General features: G+C 37.7%; 1 protein-coding gene across 2 annotated transcripts in view; it reads right to left on the bottom strand.

Annotated features, from left to right (window-relative positions):
• The window catches only part of LOC118815557 (kelch-like protein 29), a 251,691-nt gene that overhangs the window by 189,169 nt on the left and 39,580 nt on the right, over nt 1–22,942 (bottom strand). Inside the window, exon 1 of one of the 2 annotated variants that reach the window (XM_036581754.1) lies at nt 21,151–21,455. The exons of the other annotated variant lie outside the window; for it this stretch is intronic. The gene's annotated coding sequence lies outside the window, so the exon portion shown is untranslated. Of the gene's footprint in view, nt 1–21,150; nt 21,456–22,942 lie in introns of those variants that run through there. 2 annotated transcript variants of the gene reach the window in all.

Consider the following 22,942-nt stretch of genomic DNA (forward strand, 5'->3'; position numbering starts at 1 on the left):
AATGCAAAGTAGAAGCATTTTCTCCAGTGATCTCAGACTTTTGGACCCCACTGTATGAGACATACACTGACCTTTTTACTGGGCTGTTTGGTATGCATATACCCAATTATATTTCTTTATTCCAAGACTGCATTTCAAGTTCCCTTGGACTCAGTCTTGACCTTGTCTTGGACTTAACAGAGATGGTGTAACTACAGCCCTATTGAAATTCTCAGTTCTCAGCTTATGAACCGCAAGTTCTAATTTATCTCTTTTGGTAAAACAAAGTTATTTCCAGCTACTGCCTTGCAGTGAATTTGTTAATCACTAAGGTATATTGAGGCTGAAGCATCATTACCAGCAAAACACACCACTAATGCGGTCATTTAGTAATATCAGCAATTTGGCAAACTACTCTGGACACTGCTATGAGAGAGAAACTAACAAAAACAACAGCAAAGGGGAAAACTCCAGTTCCCCTCAAAACAAGATGAAATGTAGCGGCATGAGAAACAGGCTACAGTCCCAGAGTAGTTGGAACATGCAGCTACTGCTGCTCTCACTGGATGTCAGTGATGAAAGCTGGAAACTGCATTCACATTCTTTTCATGTTCACCCTGCATTTCCATGATTTTCATGTTTAGATTCATGTGAACGCTGCAAAAAAAATTCAACCCAAAGAAAACAGAGTTACTAATACTAATAGAGTCAAATCTGAACATATTGTTTGACAGCCCTATAAACAAAATATATATTGTCATGCTAGGGGCAGAGTCTCCCAGAAACCTACACAGTTTTGGTTTCTATTGAATACATCTTAGTTTTCCATCAAATATTTTTTTTTTGTTGTTGTTGTAATGTTATCCTCAGTCTAATGGTTACGTCTAGGTGCATTTGCCATGATAGTGTTTTGTGCTCAAACTTACCTGTATTGTTGTCAAATTTATCTGTATTGTTGTGACAAGAACTCAAATAGGTGCATGTAACTGTTAACTTGCTAACTGTTAACTGTAAGTGGCTTTCTGATGGCTTCCTTAATGTCACAGGTTTGTTGCAATAAGATGAGTCATTAAGTATCAGTACAGGAATTGACAATACCAATAAGTCTGAGATTTTAATACAGATCAATGTTATTAGCCAACTGATCTATTAGTCAGGCCTTTCTTCAGACAAAAAGGGCTTACTTACTGGATTTGAAGTGAAACAGCTGACTGCAAGCATTTCCAGGATATCTATGATGATGCATTTTGACACACTTAGAGAATATGATCTGACTTCGAAAGCATGTTCTGAACACCCTTCCTCTCATCGCAGGATCACTGACAGATGACCATGACAAATAAAAACTTAACCATTTTGGGATGGAATTTCCCATAACTTTGATTTATGGTCGGTACAGCATCTGCAGGGTTATGGGTTCCAATACACTTCATCTGTCCAGTCCTTCCAGTCTGCATTCATCATCTGTCCACATGACCCTTGCGACCTCCTAAACATGAGGGAAATATAAATTGCGCCTAGCACCATCCCTGTGCAGGATCCACATAGGCCTCAATGCAACATTAAAAAAGTTCACACGCTTCCTGCTCTTGAATGTGATGCAATGCAGAATTTTACATCGTGATAACTTAATCTGGGCCTTTTGGCATGCGAATGGGGTATTTGGTGAAAATTAGTGGGTGCAGTATATTGATTTGTGTAGTTTTTTACACTTTATTGTTGAGTTCTTTACATTTCCGGAAGCCTTACCTATAGACTTTGCATTCTTAACATTTCTCTTTCTAAGCAAGTATTTCAGCACTGTCACTACACTGCATGGTCTGTTCTCAGTGGAATTACTGCAAATGCCATGAATACTAGCAATCAAGTCTTACAGGGGCATTCTGGCCCAAAACCAGCATTTAATATGCTGTTAATTACATTATGCAGTACTGTGTCGTGCAGCACCGCATCCCTTCTTGTGTGGACAGAATTCATGACTTTGGTTTATCACATTTACATCAGTGTTCTCTCACTACAATACCCAGTACGCAATAAGCAGATACATCACAGAATCATTGGGAACTCCTGGCACTCAACAACAAATCCAAACTGCTAGCCACTGATCTAAAAGCTAATGAATACGTCTGGGATGGTAACTAATATTAGTGATGTAGCACCATTTTCATTTAGTTGTCAACCTTTTTTCTTTGTAAAAGGAATAATTCTGCCAGCTAGTGAAAAAATTTCAAACAGCATGGGAAGCATCCATCCCAAATCAATCGTAGTCTGTCAAAATTTACTTCCACCTTCAAGATGCATCATCAGAAGGGTGTATTTCTAAGTCTTTAAACCTCTTAATCTTGCTCTAGAGACTACTGTGGCACTGCTGTAAAAGGCGAGCAGGTGTGTTTACAACAGATATACTGATGGTAACATTTTTCATTTTGGTCAGAGTGTCCCTTTAAACACAGAACCCCAGTAATCTTCAGGTTGGATTAACAGTGTTTTTCCAAAGCTTAAATAACAATTAATTCATAATCAGTAAGACGCAGATGATCATGAGCGTAGGTACAAAACGTGCTTACTGTATAAATTCACATGACATTCTACAGACTTTTTAATACTGACTTCTCTCTGGCAAGAATGTGGGTGGTAAGAGAATGGATGAAAATAGGCATATTAATAAAGTCGTTCTGCAGATATTTTACTTCAAAATCCCTATTACAAACACTGGATTCAATCTGTTGTCTTTAGACTGTTGAAAATTACATTTTCATATATAACCAAATACAGCTATTCTGTCTCAGAGCTTTCGCCTCATTAGAGGAATAATATAAAAAAACAGCATTAAGAAGGACAGTGCTGAAAATGTTATGCTAATTTTCCTCCCACTTTCCAATGAAAAAAAGTGACAAAGGTAGAATGCATTAAAGAGCAGGACGCTCGCTCTCCTCTCCCCTCCAGTAAGTGCAGATGAAATTTGAAGTTTGAGCACCGACTCCATTATCTCCTCCATAAAGAGGGCGAAGAATAGAACATGCGAGTCAATGCAAAACACGAGGCTCCTTTCAGCGGATTATCAGACCAAAGTATCAAATTAGGAAAATGAAGGGTACAAGATAAAGAAAGCAGGGGAGTGATGGGATTGGCGAATGGTGCTGAAAGGATTGATTGAAAATGGAAATGGGGGAAGAAAAGCGTGGGCAGCGAGTGTTTCAAGCACATCTTCATAATCGATCAAGTGAACAGAAAATCAGAAATCATTAGTCATATTAGGGCAGGGCTTTGAAAGTGGCCCGACGAACAAAAGCATAAAGAGAAATACCGTGCCTTGTCTTTTCTTTTAGGGTCATGCCAGTCTTTCTCATTTACAGTCATGTATTATCTTGCTTTTTCTCCTCTCTCTCTGCCCCAGAGCTAAAAGCTTTTACAAACCGGCGCCACTGTGATCAGAAAATGCACAGCAATATGAAGATGTCTTGCCTTAAAAAGCACACCAAGCTAACACAGTTAACCACAGTAACCTACAGTACATGAAGTACACACACTAATTGACATCATGCCAATATGGACATTCATGCACTCACACTTTTTACTCAAAAAAAAAAAATACAAACTCCAGCCATTTACTCTACTCAAAGCGCCTTCAGTGCCCCAAATCAACAAATCAATTACATCTTTTTCCAATCCATTAGGCGCCAAGAGATGAACTAAAAGCATGGTGCAGACACTGTTCAGACGCTAGTCTCTCTTTCTCTTCCTTTTTATTTCACCACCCTCTTTCTCTGTCTCCTTTATTGTTTCACTCCCTCCCTCACTCTCTTTCTCAACACAAGTACGTTCATCAAAACAATGTTCCAAGCCCTGTAAACGTGCACTACAAATGCATCTTCTTCTCCAAGCATCTCTGTGTGTTTGCAGTTTGAAGGGATTCATTGAGGAAATCCAGCCTATTTAGTGCAGCGACTTATTCTAATGCCCTGTCAGTTTACACTGTATATATGTATGTGTATATATATGTATATATATATATATATATATATATATATATATATATATATACCCACACACATATAAAAGGACATTATTAAGTAAATAAAATGGGCACTACAAATGTATTCGCAGTGACTTACTGAAATAGCCTGTCAGTTTACACTACTGCTGTCTATGAACAATTTATACTGTAATTGCACATTAAAATGTGCAGAAGTGTGTTCTCTAAAGAGAATGTGTTCTCCATCGACCAAACGCATGTTGACCAGGGTAAGATAAGATCTCTTGTAAAGTTACCATTTTGAAGGCTTTGTTAGACACAGTACAGCTTTTGTGAAACTGTTTTATAACATCAGAACCATTTTGTTGGTCTTGGCAAAGAAGATTAACTCCATTTCACTACAAATTAAAAAAAAAATGTATAAAAACACACAGACCTCCAGCAGCCTAGAGTAGTGTGTGTCGTACTGTACATGGAGAGAGGCCCAAAAGACACTGTGTTCTCTCTGAACTCCCGGTGACCTCTTTCCCCTCGCTGTCCCTCATCTACTACACTGCACACCAGCGCCCAGATACCACATGCTACACCAAATTAATTCCCTCGCTACTGCCTTAGCTGTGAAAAGAGGAGGGGAGGCACAGTTTCCACACCTAGGCTCTTGACACACAAAAATGTGGCATCACAAAGTCAGCCTGGCAGACTGTCGTGCTTTACAGAATCCTGAGAACAGAATAGAACAAGCAAAATCTCCTTCATCTTTCATGAGGTTTATTCTTTTTAACGCAGGCACATAAAGATGCTGGCATCACTCAGGCTAATAAATACTTGCACGTCTGACAGACACAGCTAAGCATGTGTTCTGGCTGGCCTGTCCCATTTCTCACTCTCTCCCTGGACAAATTAAAGAAAGAACAAACTACAGAATAGTTTAGATCAGAAAGTTTGGCCACTGTTTATTGCCTTTGTAAAATCTTCAAATGCTGCTTTGAGTTTATGTTTTACAAAGGAATGACAGATATAGAAACTGTTTTGAATTAATTGGTGCTATAATATTTTTTGTACTTTGATACGGGAAGAGTGAATGTTTGCTATGTTGACACTGCTTGCACCAACAAACGTATACTTTCCTACACAAGTCTATTACAAAAACACAGCACAGCATCTAGCTTCTTTTTTTGCAATAATTGTGATGATTTTATTTATTTTATAAATTGAACAAACTTAACACATCACTTACACAATGTAAAAATGTACTTGTAAAATTATAGTAATTAATTGGCGGCAGTTTCTGCAGTGTATTGCTGTTTATTTACAGTACTGACACTGTAATCCAAATATACAGGTTTTTATCACTTGGTCTTATATACTGTACTGTTTTTACAGCAAGGTATTGTTTATATACAGTACCATTATACCACAGTGCAATATCTATCTTCAGAAACATCATTAGATTATAGCAGTCTACTGTAGATATTTCATTTTCAACGAAGAATTCAGAGAAATGTTCCATATTTTCAGCTAAAGAATTTCAGCTAAACATACATTATATATATTATTCATCACTGAGTTCAGGTGTTTCAGCCACACCCATTGCTAATAGGTGCAATCTTCATAGACAAACACTGGCAGTAGAACAGACCATACTGAAGAGCTCAGTGACTTTAATTGTGGCAAGGTCACAAGATTCTAACTTTGTCCCAAGTCAGTTCATTACATTTCGGCAAGATCTTTCCGGGTCAGCTGTAAGTGCTGTTATTGTGAAACAAACAACAGCTCAGCCAAGAAGTGATAGATCACACAAACTCACAAGGCAGGGTCGCAGAGCGCTGAAGCACATGAAGTGCATAAACTAGTTTATTTTCTCTTGCATCACCCGTGACACAGTTCAAACTGGTCTTGAAAGAAACATCAGCACAAGAGTTGTGTGACAGGAGCCTCATGAAATGGGTTGAGCGGCTGCACATAAGCCTAAAATCACTTTGCACAATGCCAAACGTCAGCTGGAGAGGCATAAAGAACCACCACTGGATATTAAAGCAGTGGAAACGTGTTGTCTGGAGTGATGAATCACGCTTCATTATCTAGCAGTCTGATGGATGAATCTAGGTTTGGTGGATGCCAGGAGAACGCAACCTACTGAAATGCATGGTGCCAACAGTGAAGTTTTGTGGAGGAAGGACAATGGTCCAGCGCTGTTTTTTCAGGGTTTGGGCTCAGCCCCTTAGTTCCAGTTAATGCTACAGCACACAACGACATTTTAGACAATTACATGCTTGCAATTTTATGGTAATAGTTTGGCGAAGGCGCTTTGCTGTTCCAGCATAACTGTGCCTCTGTGCACAAAGAGGGGTCCATAAAGACATGGTTTGACAAGTTTGTATGTGGCCTGTACAGAGCCCTGACCTCAACCACAACGAACACCTTTGGGATGAACTGGAACATTGACTGTGAGCCAGGTGCTCTCATCTAACATCATTGCCTGACCTCAAAAATGGTCTTTTCACTGAATGGACACAACTTTTCCCACAGACATGCTCCAAAATATTGTGAAAAGCCTTCTCAGAAGAGTAGAGTCTAATAGAGCCACAAAGGAGGGGGGTGGTCTGGGCTTAGGGGGAATTTTGGAATAAATATATTCCAAACTATACTATAATAATAACATGTTAAACATAAAAACCTCAAAAAAAGCTCATGTGAAATGAAGTGTATACAAAAAAAAGGATTATTAATATTATTTCTGGTAATAATTAATAAAACCAACAAAGTAGCAAGGGATGCAGGCTAACTTCATCCCTTTTACAGCAATATTCAGAGACAGGCTGCTCAAGACGGCATCAAGTACCCGTCACATTCCTAATAAGCTTTGCAAATAACAGCTAGTCATTGTAAAATCAAGCATTTTACCTTCTTTGACATGAAGCTTGACCTCAATCTCCCAGAATTCTACATTCTTTGCAGCAAACAGCTGTATTAATGAAATGCAATGGATTACTGCAAGAATTCTGCTGTCAATTTACAGCAGTCATCCTCACACAGAAAGGCAAGGCTGACCGCTGCTGCCGGCTTCACTGCCCAGTGATATGGAAGTGCCCGGAATCTCCGACCACCCCCGACACACCCCCCTTTCCCATATACTACATTTTCCCGGAACTCAGCAAGCATGCTTGAGCGATTATTCCATACACGGTTTTGCCATTCAAGGTGAAAAATACATACAGTAAGCATCTGAAGTGAGAAAACATATTTTCCCATAAATCAACCCTGAGACTTTCCCCCTCAGACTTGTTTAAATCAGCGTACGACGCTAGAGAGAGCACATCTGGGCCAACAATAAGAAAACATATTTCAGGACACCCAGAGTGAAAAGCAGTAATGTATTCATTACTCAGACCCATCATTAGGACTGTTAAAACTCCTGTGTACTACAAGAGATTCCAACAACAACAACCGAATTCCAGAAACTGGTTCTAATAAAACATATCGTTAAACAATTATTTGAAAAACACTTACGCTTCGCTCCTTGCAATCATCAGGGGGCCGTTAAAATACTAAAGCACACACTTGGACTGAATGGAGGCCTGACTAAATTCTTCCAGCCACACGCCACAGTTTATGAGAAACCACCTAAGCAGATTTAAATACGAGGCGCATTTAACATGCAACCAGCTACACGCTCTATTTTTGAGAAATCCTTTAAGCTGAAAGGTCAGGCTCACTTACAGCTGAATTTAATGTCAAGCATCACTCTTTTCTCTTCCTTCCTTTTCATTGCCTATTTTCGTCCCCTTCCATACAGTATATGTGTTTGCTGGCAGAAATGGGCGAAAATACATTTAAATCTATTTTTTTTTTCAAATTCCAGACAATTCCACAACAAACAAAGAAGGAAACACGTCTCATGACAGATGCATTAAATAAAATACATGTTTGTAATGTTTTAAAGGAATATACCTGGTCTTTCAAAGAAAAGAAAAAACATTTTGAGCATGAAATTTGTACAAAGGCTTTTCAGTGATGCAAACATTTTGTGACCTATATGGATATCAATTAGGAAGGACTAAAAAGTCCATTATCAAATAGATAGTTCCAGTCCTAAAATCTGATTGGCTGAGCCGCGTTCGAAGCCGTTGTAGAATTACGATATACGCACACCTATGAACGCCTCACAACAACTGATTCATATATTACTACGCCACGGCACGAAAAAACCCTTGATATTAGTTCTAACTAGAACTAGGCTGGTCAGCTAGCTAACAGGCTGAAAGATAGCCAACACCCTAAACAACTCCACCATTAATATCACAGGTATGATATTACAGTATGATCAACTGTAAAACTGCAGTATAAAAGTCTAAAAATGTCACTTCAATTAATTACACGCTTGAAATGTGTTTCAGACAAAAGTCGCGTCAAACCCAGGCTGAATCCCAAACAGCTCCGTTCTCCTTAAATAGTGTGCTAGCTATGAAAGTTTAGAAATTCTAGCCTCCAAATAGTGCACCATTTATCAATTATGGATGTGGCTGAATCCCAAACGCCTATTTCTTAGCTATAATTTGAACCGTTGGGGTGCAGGAACAAGTATTTTCCTACATAGTGCACTGTAGGGAGCAGGGAGCCATCTGGGATTCAGCCCCAGCACAGTGGTAATCTGGTGACCAAAAGTACTTCTAAAGCAAAAGTTTTTGCATTAAACAGTGCTGTGTTATCATATGTTCGTTGTTATATGACAAAAAGTTTAAAAATTCATGAGATGACAAAATGCAGCGATTTGCAACCATATGTTCTTCTCCTCATTTAGCGGACCACGGTTGCTTGGCTACGATAACATACTCTAGAGGAACTACATTTCTTGGCGGAATACTTGTTTATGACGATTATTCTTACACACACACACACACACACACACACACACACACACACACACACACACAGGGTAGTCGCAGGGTAGTCGCAGGGTAGTCGATTATTCTTAATAATAAATTATTTTCTGAAAAATTCTGTATTTTATCATATTTTCTGTTGGCCGCCATTTCATAAAAAATCAGCCACTTGAGGCTGCGATTTTATCACAGGGAAGGGAGTTTTAGGCACTCTGCTTCTCGTCATGCCTAAGAACACCCTTCCTGTGATAAAATCCAGTAATGCACAGCCTCTTGTGGCTTAATGCTTTAATAACCAATATATTTTTATAGTTTATATTTTACATTTTAATTTTATACTCCAATTGTTTTAGTTAAACAACGCTTTTCTAACTGCTACACCAATATGAGTCCTCGTGCAGGACTCCCAACACTTCATTCAACCTTCACTTCACTTCCATTCACCGTTACTCTGGATGAGCGACGTCTGCCAGATGCAGCAATGTTATTTACTTATTTTTTCTTTTTTTTTTTAATCAGTTTTTCTTCACTGAGATGCATTCTCTTCAGTTGTGTTATTTTTTTCTTATGCTAAAGGTTACATTTGGATACACTTTGCATATTTGTGTTACATTAACCATCACTGTGTTTTGTAAGCAAATTCACCAGTTCATTCTTTGTTTACATGTGATTATTTTCTTTAAATTAAACTCTGGGCCTTTTGATTTTTGCCAAAATCAGTACATCCATGTTTTGGGGCTTGAGGCTTGAATTCTGAATTTAGTGTGCCAGAATGCCAGTTTACCAGATGTCAGTTATTAGCCTTAACTTTATTAAATGTACTTCACATCAGGCTCCGGACTCTGGTGTGTGAACCCTGTATTGTATGCCTGAGTATGAAGCATTAACTCTGAACTCCTGCTATTAACAGAGTCATATATGTTCTTTCCTGTACTAAACAGTTTTCTTAGTCACTGACAAATCTCAGCATAAATACACACAGCGAAGAAAAATGACCTCTCTAAAGACATCAGCAAACACTGGGGTCAAAAGACATCAGCAGATGTCTACTGGACACTGGAGATTGCACCTGCATGTGCGACCCAGCAGTTCTAACATGTGAATCAAACGTATTCTTTCCAGTGAAAAATTCTTTAATTCAGTCAACTTACAGATTTTCATTAAAATTATATATTTTAAATATATTTGAGACAAAGACCTTTCAAATCAGCAATGTTTAATTAAAAACTGACAAAGGATTTTAAAGTATATAAAAAAAATTGGTTACACATTTAATTTGCAAACGTCACTGTTTTCAGTGAGAGGCCTCTGAAAATACTACAAGGTGATATTATATTAAATATAATATACATATTCAAAAAAAATGAAGCACTGTTCATCTCTGCCAGCTATAACATAATTTCACATCACTGACAAAGTGACATTTAGTGAAAAATAGACATGACATTCATGTGCTCGTGCACTTCGGAAACACGGCGCAGAATCAATAGAAACAGCATTGCGTGCACCGCACTTGGTCAACATGATGAATGAATCATATCTTATGCCTTTAATAACTTAGTACATTCATCAAGTGATAGGCTGTCATTTAGTTTCATTTACTTTCAGTCATTCACCTGCAGAACAGAGAATGCTTTGATTTATGTAAGTCACAAAAATAGACAAATAAAAGCAATACTGTCTTTAATTCTAGTCACTTCAACATTTACCGTAAGCCTTGTTACATATTGTCTATAATTGTATTAGCACAAATGGCGGAGTACAAGGGCAGAAGTCAATGTTTTTTTAGATTCACTGTCCAGCCAGACAGAAAATCAGTTAGCTGTGCTCTGGCAGTACTCAGCACTGGGGCTTTTTAATCACTTTATTATTACTTTTATGATTACTTTAGAACTGTTAACCTCCATATATTTTTATTTTGTTCTGATTATCCTCCAATGTGATTATGCTCCTCTTGCAGCACACAGTCTCTGATGATATTTTGGATATTTATGCCAAAAGGCACTACAGTCAGTGGAAGATGAGAACAAATGGTCTGGACAGAGCTAATTAATACCATTACTTCAACCAAAAGTCATTAATGATTACAAGTCGAGAGTTATTGCTGTTTTTTGCATTGCTATTGAAATATAATTTTGTAGTTACATATTGTTTAAACATGTAATTAAATATATTTAAAAGGCACTGAACAGTTTTCTTAGTCACTGGCAAATCTTAGTATAAATACACACAGCAAAGAAAAATGACCTCTCTAAAGACATCAGCAAACATTGGGGTCAATAGACATCAGCAGATGACTACTGGACACTGGAGACTGCACCTGCATGTGTGACCCAGCAGTTCTGACATGTAAATCAAATCTATTGTTTCCAGTGGAAAATTCTATAATTCAATCAACTTACAGATTTTCATTAAAAGTATATGTTTTATATACTTATACCGCTGTTTACAATGGCATTGGTTCTGCCTTATCAGTTTGAGCAACAGTCCAATCCTAAAGGTCAGGTAGGTCAAGTTGGCAGACCCAATCCACCTTCGCAAGTTGGACTGGAGCAGGACGTTTTAAAGTTTTTACTTGGTAGCTCACTTGTGGGAGGGCGTGCTAAGCTTGCCGGCAGGTGGGCTATGAGGATTATGTTACAAGATTGCGTCATCTTGTAACAAAATAAAAAGGCTGGCATTTCAACAAGGCATTTCAGGAAGCTGAGAAAAGCAGTTTCTATATAAGAGACCCTCTGGCATGTACTTTGCAGACTGTTTACACGCACAAAAAGGTGTATAACACACTAAAGGAAAGGGAAAAACAGAAAAAGCATAATACACTATTAGAAATAAAGGTTCTGTACAGGTACATTTTTTGTTTTCAAGGTACAAACAATGTAAATATACTCTCAAAGGTACAACAGTGGATTTTAGGTCCAATTATGTACCTTTAATAAGTTTCTCGCAGGTGAAAAGTACATATTTACACCTCATAACCTAATGTCAGGGTGTGTAGAGGCAATTCAACTTAGAAAATATAGTTTCAATGGATTATGGTACAATTATGTTTCCTGACTAAAGGTACTGAGATGTACCCTTGAGGGTACCATCCCAATGACAAGAGGGGTACTGCCCCAGTGACAGTTTCATACCTTTATTTCTGCAAGTGGAAAAGGACCTCCTTTTAAATATTCCAATGTAATTATGAATATAATTATATAATTACAGAGTTCCACAAAATCATTTACATTCAATTTACTTTTAATATTCACAAGCTCAAGTCTGCATTTCAGAAATGATTTTCTAAACTAAAATAGAGACTCATCTTTGCTAGTCAATAAGATATTAAAGGTTAATATTTGGACTCTCTGTGCTGTCATTGCCTTATGCTTCATGGTGTTGACACTGACATCAAAAGATGAAAAGCGTTAAAAAAAACCTCATTGCTAGCCTTAACGCATTATATTAGCCATGTAACTTCATAGGATAAGTGACTTTATAGCATTTCTATTGGTCCATTCATCATGAAATTTTCACAGAATGTGAAGGACAGCTGCCATGTTTAAATGGTGTATAGAGGTAACATTCAACAAAAATGGAGATATTTTTATTTGTATATGTTTTTAGATAGCGATGTTATGTTCCCATGAACCCGTTCAAAGTCTCCACTTTCATGTTAGTAAAAAAGCACTGGCCTTGCAAGAGGAGCTGCTTCTGTCAAAACTACTTCAGCCCAGCATCTTCATCACAATTTTACAGGAAGTTTTATGACTCGTGATGAAGTCAGTTGGCTTATTCAAACTTCTAGATAGAGATGCCCATGTTATGACCACAGTTGTCAGCACCTACAGTCTGTGAAGACACTCCTGTTCAACCACTTTTCCATCAGCTCTGAATGCCCATCGACTGAGTGTCTCACTTTTTATCCAGGAACCAAGTCTAATGGCTAGAGACGGAACCTCTCGTGTCCTTTCTATGACCCCACAAATACCATTAACAGCAGCTTTTTTTTAACCTTTGCAGTTTCCCTCCATAAAAAATGAACTATTGGAAAAGATGGCCTATTAAAGGCATACAACAACACTCATTAAAAAAGAAAAAAATAAGTCAAATGTCACATAGTGAAAGAGTGAAAAGCACTTGAAAATGGTAACACATTCAACAGTAAGTGAGAAAAAAAAATCTCACTTACCTTCTGAAAAACAGGAGGCTTTTAACCATTCAGAGTCTCTTTCATTGCTGGCAATAATAAAAGTGTCATTTAAATTAATTATTTCTCACTGCGTTTATAGATAGAAGAGGAGATATTTTATTAAGGCTTGGATTTGCTGAAAAGGTACTGTTCTATGTAAATAAAGAAAAAAAAGCATCCTTTACATTCTTCCACATTTTTGTCATTTCCTGATGTTGTGCAGATTCAAACCTGTCGATACAGAATGTAAGCGTAATGTAAACAAAGTTCATTTTCTAACTCACTACATTATTTACTATGTATATTTGTAATTACATTTAAATAGTATAGCAAAGTGAAAGTAATTCTCTAAAGATGCACTGATATTTTCCTTGTAAGTATCTGCTGATGCTGAGGCATAACCATTTGTAAAATGTAGAAAGGGTGCAGCGACACCTGCACAAATATGACCTTGATGGAAATGATCAGATGAAAACCTTTCCTATGTTCACACCATAAACTTCATTGTCAGATAATTTGCAAAGGAAATCTAAACAAGCCTGATGCATGTTGGAAATAAGTCCTGTGGACTGATGAAGTTAAAACAGAATGTTTTGGTCACAATGAGCAAAGATATGTTTGGAGAAAAAAGGGTGCAGAATTCATGTAAAGAACACCCATCCAAATGTTAAGCACAGCGGATCATCATGCTTTGGGCTTGTGTTGGAGCCAGTGTCACTGGGAAAAATTTCACTGGTGGAGGGAAGAAAGGACTCTGCAAATTCTGGAAGTAAACATCACACTGTTTGCACAAAAGCTGAAGATGAAAAGAGGATGGCTTCTACAACAGGATAACGATCCTGAAGACACCTCAAAATTCACAATGGACTTCCTCAAGAGGTGCAAGCTGAAGGATCGCCGTGGCCCTCACGGTTCCCCGACCTAAACATCATCGAAAATCTGTGAACAGACCTTAAAAGGGCAGTGTATGCAAGACGGCCTGAGAATCTCACAGAACTAGAAGAATTTTTCAATGAAAGAATGGACGAAAACCTTCCAAACAATAATCAAAAGATGCTTAGCTGACAAAACGCATTTACAAGCTGTGATACTTGCCAAAGTGGCCAACACCAAGTACTGACCATGCAGAGTGCCCAAACTTTTGCTTTGGGCCCTTTTCTTTTTTTGATATTTTGAAACTGTAAAAGATGGAAATGAAAATATAATCTTGTTCTACCATGTTAAAATGGTAAAGAAATGTGCAATCTGTAACTTTATGCCTTCAGGTCATCTTTTAATTGCTTAGCTGTTCAAAGTAATAAAAATATTGACCAGGGGTGCACAAACCTTTGCATGCCACTGTAGAAAACCATTACATGCCTCTGCATGTATGTGTGTGCGAGGCTACATCTGCCTGGACTATCTTTACGGAAGAATTTACATGATTATAATTTTTTTAAGCAAATATCTGCCAATATTGATATGATTCCAGTATCACTATGCATCACTATAACTCCCAACTTCTAAGAATTAACTTGAATATCAACAGTAACATGCAATATAGGCTCAGAAGACTCACATTGTTGGTGAGCCCCATTCAGCGTTTTGCTGCTCACTCAACTAGAATTATCCTCCCTACATGACACATGAGAGTTAAGGGTCACTCTTAGCACTTTGCACACTGAGACTCTTTTAGAACAGTGGCTTCACTCAATGGCAGTTATAAAAAGTCACCTCCTCTGAAAGCGCTTAAAGCGTGCAGAGGTCCCAACAGCAGCACAGCTTTCCGTGCTGTCATTAAAAAGTGATGCAGCCAGCACGCTTCGGCTGCCATCTCCCTCTCCTGCTGCAGGTCAACCAGAGGGCAGCGCACGCACAGGTCACTGGAACAGTTCACCGCTGGAGCACGTCAACACCAGCAGCGTGACGTCGAGTCTGAGGTGACGCTTAACCACTTCTTAGCGGGTCCGAGCAGACAGCGGTCACATAACAGATGAATACGCTGGGAAAAATGCTATGTGCAAAATCAAATTCGATGGAGAAGCTTCAGTGCTGTATTGCCTACAGCGATGATTTCCAAACAGGGACCAGGGGATGCTTTGATTATTTATTACATTTTACAATATTTAATATTAGATTTCCAAAAGAAAAAAATGAATTCAACAATCATATACACTATATGTCATAAAGTTTGTACACTTGCTCATCCAAAATTATAGGTAACAATAGGGAGTTTATCATCCCTTTGCTGCAGTAACAGCTTCTACTCATCTGAGAAGGCTTTAAATTGAATGTTGAAACATTGCTGTGATTTGATTGGATTCAGCCACAAGAGCATTAGTGAGGTCAGATACAGACATGCTTAGTTCTGGATCACAAACATCAATCCAAATCGTCACTCCAGATTACACAGTTCCACTGCTCCACAGCCCAATGCTGGGTAGCTTTATGTCCCTCTGGTCAACACTTGGCATTGGACTTGGCATTGGGCCTTATGCTTCTGTGCAGCTGCTCCAGAGTGTCTCATGCTATTGGTCAATGTTTTTCTAAGGAGATTCCACAAGCTGCGTGTCTGGAATTTAACTCCTGTGTCAGCAATAGGTGAGCCTTAAAGTAACTGATTCAGTAATTGAAAAGCGGTGTCTGAATATATTTGGACATAAGGTTCAATGTACAAGCCAGTTATAGGAACAAAGTGGATGCATTTTCTCTGCATGTTATGTACAAAACTGGCGCACAAGCCTAAAGGCACAGTTTTACGGGCCATCTGCATGGTAAAACCCAAATCCGCTCCTGTTCCTTATGCATATGCATTTGGAAGAGCCAAGCAAAATGTGTGTGGCTAATCACACATTCTGCTTCATTTACTAAAGTTTGAGCAACTTGTGGCAGTCGGATTTGCCTCAGTGTGCCTTTTCAAACCAACCACAAATTTTTGTTAGTCTCAAAAGACGTGTCGTTGAGAGACTTCCTTGGATAATGTTAGCAGACACAGTGGCAAGATGGAGGCATGAGCCTCAAACATGCGATGAAAGAATGTTTATCTACAGAAAAACACTGTTAAAACTCTTGGGACCAGAGGCTATAAGAAGATAGCAAAGCACTTTCAGGTTGCTGTTTTCTCAGTTCGGAACATAATTACAAAACGCCAGTTAACAGGAATGGTGCAGGTCAAGTTAAGGTCTGGAAGATCAAGTAAACTTTCAGAGAGAACTGCTCATGAGACTGCTAGAAAGGCAAATCACAACGCCTGTTTCATTGCAAAAGACCTTCAAGAAGATTTAGCAGACTCTGAAGTGGTGATGCACTGTTCTACTGTGCAGCAACACCTGCACAAATACGACTTTGATGGAAGTGATCAGATGAAAACCTTTCCTGTGTTCACACCACAAAATTCAGATAATTTGCAAAGGAAATCTAAACAAGCCTGATACATATTGGAAATAATTCCTGTAGACATATGAAGTTAAAACAGAATGTTTTGGCTGCAATGAGCAAAGGTATGTTTGGAGAAAAAAGTTTGCAGAATTTCATGTAAAGAACACCCCTCCAAATGTTAAGCACAGGGGTGGATCATCATGTTTTGGGGTTGTGTTGGAGCCAGTAGCACAGAGAACAATTCACAAAGATTTAATCAAATACCCGCAAATTCTGGAAGCAAACATCACACTGTCTGCACAAAAGCTGAAGATGAAAACAGGATGGCTTCTACAACAGGATAATGGTCCTAAAGACACCTCAAAATTCACAATGGACTACCTCAAGAGGCACAAGCTGAAGGTTTTGCCGCGGACCTCACAGTCCCCCAACCTAAACATCATCAAATATCTGTGAACAGACCTTAAAAGAGCAGCGTATGCAATACCTGAGAATCTCACAGAATTAGAAGAATGTTTCAAGGAAGAATGGACAGAAATCTCCCAAACAAGAACTGAAAAACTTTTAGCTGACAAAAAGCATTAACAAGCTGTGATACTTGCCAAAGTGGCTGTTACCAAGTACTGACCATGCAGGGTGCCCCAAACTTTTACTTCGGACCCTTTTCTTTTTTTGTTATTTTGAAACTGTAAAAGACAGAATTAAAAACATAATCTTACTTAAAATATTAAAGAAATGTGTCATCTTTGACTTTATGCCTTTTGGAAATCAGGTCATCTTTTCCTTGCTAAGCTATTTACAGTGACAAAACGTTTGATCAGAGGTGCATGAACTTTTGCATGCCACTGTAGAAAACCTTTACATGCCTCTACATATATGTGTGCATGATTTAATTTATTTTTTTTCTTCCGTAAACCTACCCCCATCTTAAGTATTGAGATTTATCTCAGTGTGATGACAATTACGGGATGTTGACTTCCATTCTGCATAATTCATATGGTGATGAAAGAAAAGCCGAAGCAGAATATGTGCATAACAGCCCATACTGCATAACTTTTTTTTTGGACACAGAATCTAAGCTGTTTTCCTCCCCAAGAGCTGCAGGGAGTAACAACTGTCATTATGTAGTGAAGCAAGTATCACTTTGAACACTCTTTTGCAAATATGCAAATCTTATAGTAAATCTCATATGCAAAGCTTACAGGAAATTCAGTCCTGGATCTTGAAGTTCTGATCTAAGAAGAAGCACTTGAGTGAGTCATGAAGTGCGTGTTGCTTTTATAAGCAGTATACTGTCCTGTAAGTCAGCAGCAGAGTCACATTTTCCTTACTCTAGGCCTGTATGTCTGCATACCGATGAAAAAAAGCCTCTATCAATCAGACCTGCTTAAAAACATTCAAAAATTCAATTACTGCATACTTGCAAATGCTTCCTGACAGTGCATATGAAACACTTAAAGGTGTCCATACATTTTACCTATATTTTATTTTTGTGATATTTGTGTGGGTTTATGTATCAAAAACGGTCATAATCCATTTTACATGATAATTTTACAAGCTCTCTTTATCCCTTTGAATCAAACAGGCTGTTTCCGCACCTTTGAGACTGATATATGAAAATGATCTCTGTTCTGATTGGCTGAATATGCAGCTATATGTAAAATTGTTTTTTTGTGACATCACAAATGTTGTGAATCCAAACAGCTTTAGTGATGGTAACATACTGTATCTAATTCTTTTTTTTTTAAGTTGTTTTCTATGTTTAAATGGGCCCTTTAACCATTGAAACATGAGTCTACGATTCGTACAGAGGTGGAAGCACCTTTCTCTCTCTCTCTCTCTCTCTCTCTCTCTCTCTCTCACTGAACAGGACACTGAGAATCACATTGGTATGCTAGTTTTCTACACAGCTGATTTTGACAGGCTGCTGTCTCTTCATAGCACACACTTCATAGCTTAAGGCAGAAACACAAAGAGATTTTTTTTTTGAGTTTTGAGAGCACTGACCTTCTAACAGTAAGAGAACAATAAGCTTTGCATTACATTCTTATAACATACATTTTTAGATGTATTATTAAGTTCAACAAAATCCTTCAAAGTTTTTGAGGTTTTTAACATCTTTTTTTTGAGGTTTTTAACTTTTTTTTTTTTAAATTCAATGCTTCTGACAGACTTTTCCATCAAAAAGCCAAAGGCCTTTTTACATGTTCTGTGAAACATCCAGAGAGAACAAACCTCCAGTTCTCCAGTTCAAACACTTGCTTGAGCAGCTTAGGGCACAAAAGCTCACTCTTCTGTAAAAAAAGTAGTCATCTCTTCGAGCCAAACAACTAATCTTCATGTCATTCACTGAAAAAAGCAAAGAAAAAAAATTAAAAAAGCTTGATTAGAACACTCTGAAGCTTATAAGACGGGTAAGAAGCAAGGCTATTTTATTTAATGGCACTGGATTGGATTATAAATGCCTTTACACATTAATAACAAATTCATTTGAGCATGTGTATAACTGATGATATCTTGAACACCAAACACGAAAATGCAACATTATTTTATTTGCCTACTAATCGTTTCTTACGAACTTTCACCAGCAATGACCAGTCACCGTCGTCTCTGCTGTTGGCATGGCAACAACCAAGATGAGCTGCATTCCAGCAACTAGAACTTCTTCACAAACCCCAAAAGGATCAGAATCTACAAAAGTAGCTCAAACTGGGCTACAAACATCTGAGTAGTCCATGTGGAAGCACTCAAAGTTTCAGCTTCTGAATGAAGTGATGAAGCTCTTTATGCTACTTTCACTTTTTCAAAATGGAAAGTAGAGCAGCGTCACCTTTTGCTTGCTCTGTGAGGAGTAAAGGATGTCTCATTTGCATTTTTGAGGACATTCAGCTTGTTTGTTTCGTGCTTCATCTTTATATAGGGTTGCATCTCCACATCCAAGCTGTGAGTGAAAGAACTAATAAAGTTTCAGCTCCTTAAATGAGGTGGAGAAATTCTTTGTTCTCCCTTGTTTCTCGCTTTTCCAAAGTGAAAAGCATTCTTCAGGTTGCCCATTTCATGAGAAGCAAAGGACCATCTCATAGATATACTGCCCATCTCCTTTATGCAGCATGAAGAATTCGGCAAAAAAAAATAAATAAATGAATAAAGTGTTGTGTCTAGTATAGTTCGATGCAAACAAATCGCATCTAAATATTTTGCATTTTCATGTCATTTTTTCATGTTGCAAAACCAACACTGTAAATCTCAGCAGTTGCAAAAATGTGGAAACATAATGCAAATGTGGTTATACCACATGTGGCTCTGCTATTTATCGGTATGCAGTCACTGAAAATAAACAGCTGGATACATTCTCCTTGTAGTAGTGGAGGCAATATCTCCATGTAATCCATTATTGATGCTGTGTGATATATAAAGGCATGTATGATGGATGCACATGTTTACATCTCTGTGTCTTCAGTGTTGTACTGCATATATGTACATCTTCAAACACACAAGCGGAGAAGATTCTCTCTGTTTCTAAAAGATATACAGCACATTGGAAAAGTCAAGGGCCATTTATGTAATGTACCGTCAAAGCGGCCATTAAGTACATTAGCTACAAGTAGCTACATTAGATCGTCTACACTACCAGTCCAAAGTCTGAACACATCCAACTGACTATATAATTATTTTTAAATTATTTACTTAGTGTCAGGATAAAAAGCAGAGAGCAAAAATTTAACAGAAAATAAACGATGTAAATGAAAATAAATAAATAATAACTACATATAATATTAAAGTCTTCAGTATTTAAGGTGGTCACCCTTTGCCTTTATTACAGCTTTCTTTTTTTTGGGAGACTTGCTTTTAGTTTTTCAAAGAAATCTGCAGGGATATTTTTCCACACCTCTAAAGTTCAGTCTTAGAAGTTGTTGCATTTTCTGCTTCTCGCAATCCAAGTACTCCCGATTACAATTTTAGACTCAATTAAGAGTTTAGAGTCAATTAAGCCTTAACTCTACATCTCAGACTTTACTGATTTTCCTATCTCTCAAAGATGAAAGCAATAGGTTTGCCCAAAAGCTGTTAATCCGATGGGAGCAGTTTGGTGTCTATAAGTAGTACGATATGCACAATAACGACTGACACAATAAGTAGTTTCCTCATGGCACTGCAGTTTTATTTGTACTTATTACCCAATATCTGGTTTGGCTAATGGCTGGGGGCAACAAAGAGAAATCTTAAACAAACCTTTTCTTCAAATTAGCTTATTAAATATTAGCTACATTTTTTTTGAAAACAAGAAATTCTCATTACTTTTCACTGTATTTGTTTATTTGCTTCGATTCTAATGATATATGGTGTGTTTTTACAAGCAAAAAACACATACTGCCAAGATAAATGGTCTAGGACTTTTGCACAGTACTGTATATTTCACAGAAATTTACACAGAAGCCTTTACAGACAAAAATAAATCTATTTATTTGTATCTATCTATTTATTAAATACATTTATTTTCTGGAGTCTTGCTTTCAGTTTCAAGAAATCTAGGGGGCCAGCCCTAAGTTCAGTCTTAGAAATTGGTTACATTTTCTTCTTCTCACAATCCAAGCAATCCCAGCTACAAATTTAGCCTCAGTCAATGAAACCTTACTCCACATCTCAGATTTTTTAACAATTTTCTTATCTCTCAAAGATGAAAGCTTTAAGTACCATTTATCTGATTGTAGCAGTTTTAGTGCTCTACCAGGTCTTATAAGGTTTTGAACTCTAGTTTTAGAAACTATTTTTTCACTTACCTTCCATTGACTTTCTCTTTCCTTATGCATGTAAACTTGCAAATCTCATCTCTTCAGAAATATCTCCTGATAAATGAATAAGTTGACCTCAATGGTCATTTTGATTGAAAGTTTAAAAAATGAAAGGCAGTCTCTTGAGTTTTGCATGGTACTCTATATGATATAAGGAATGACAAAACTGTTAAACACACATTCATAAAGCCAGCGTCAAGTGCCTGTGTGTGTTTTCTACAAGACTTGGGTTACAAGGGAATAGATTCCCTCTGTTTGATTCCTCCCCAGCGCCTGAGCACCCTGAGGTTACACACACACACACACCACACTATGTAGATAAATGACTCCAGTGCACTGGAGTTTGATCCAAATGAAGCAATGATGTAGCTCAGTGGCCCGTGCCCTACATCTCAGCTTGTGTGTACGTTTGTGTGTGCGTGCACGCCTATGTGTGTGTCTCCAAAATCAGTGGGCTCTCCAGCAAATGGCCAAACCGCTACTTTATTAGACAGAAATGCCCTGGTCTGAAACATAATAGCCCTAATGACAAAATATGAAGCGCAGTGCAACCAGCAGGCCCTAATTGAATTGTTTTCCTCACAGATCCACAAATTATTGCTACAGAGACACTCCGCTGCAGTTTCCGGGGCATACACATCATTTAGCTATTCCAGAAGCAGGGCCTATCTACTACCTAATCAACTCTCTGCTGCAAGAACACTCAGGCATTAGTGCAAATGAGTGAACAATGTATAGTTTACAAAGGAGAACATTACTCGTATACAAAACTCCAACCGGCAACAGTTATCACAGCTAAAGTTCAGTGTATTCTTTAACATATAATGATTTTAGTGCAGATGCCAGTGTTTACATGAGTAACTGAGTAATTTAACCATTATTTTGATGATTAATCGAGTAAAAATGTTTTCAGAATTTTAATTGTCAGCAGTTCACAAACAATATCAGCATAAATATGTTCCAGTAGGTCATGTAATATGGTGTAGTATGCTACCATTGCCATAGTTTCAAAACATACCATATACCCCCAATGCAAACAGTGCATACATGAAAATTAAGTTGTAAAAACAGCACATTTTGAATGATTTCCCTGTGTAAAGTCACACAAATCACACATATCTACATATATCCACCTATTCAGCTTACAGCAGTTTAGTTCCACTCATTCAAACTGAAGTTATAAGAAGTGTTTAGGCGCCAGGCTGCTTTCAAACAAGGTATAATACAGGGCAGCCAATTAAAGAGGTAATACATTTATACAAATCTCAAAGCACAGTAACAGAAATAACCTATTTTAATTCTAAAGGATATAAAGAGGTTGGACAATGATTTATGACTGTTTCTGAAAATCATTAAACAACACAAACATTGTAAGTGGACCTCACGGGAAAAATCCGTAAGAAAAATGTAGGATATGCCTTTAATGTCATAAGTGGACTTTAGTATGAACTTATTTAAAAATGCAAATAAATAAATAAACAAATAAATAAATAAATAAATAACATTTTTTTTATATTAGTATTAGACTAACAATTCCACTTCAGTAGGCATGTACACTGTACTGTAAGTGTAAAATCGACAAAACAAAATAAAAAACACATGATAGTTTTTTTTGTTATAACTGATGTGTCACTTATCTAAAAAAACAAAGATGAGGTAAAGGGAGCACTGAGAACACACGTTCTAAGCAACTTGCGTTACGCATTTAAGGGTTAAAGGAGAGGCCTTTGAAACCCAGTGCTCTATTAGTGATAGACAACTAAAGAGGCGGAGTACAGGA

The sequence above is a fragment of the Colossoma macropomum genome, unplaced genomic scaffold (assembly GCF_904425465.1).
Source record: "Colossoma macropomum unplaced genomic scaffold, Colossoma_macropomum, whole genome shotgun sequence".
Lineage (NCBI taxonomy): Eukaryota > Metazoa > Chordata > Actinopteri > Characiformes > Serrasalmidae > Colossoma > Colossoma macropomum.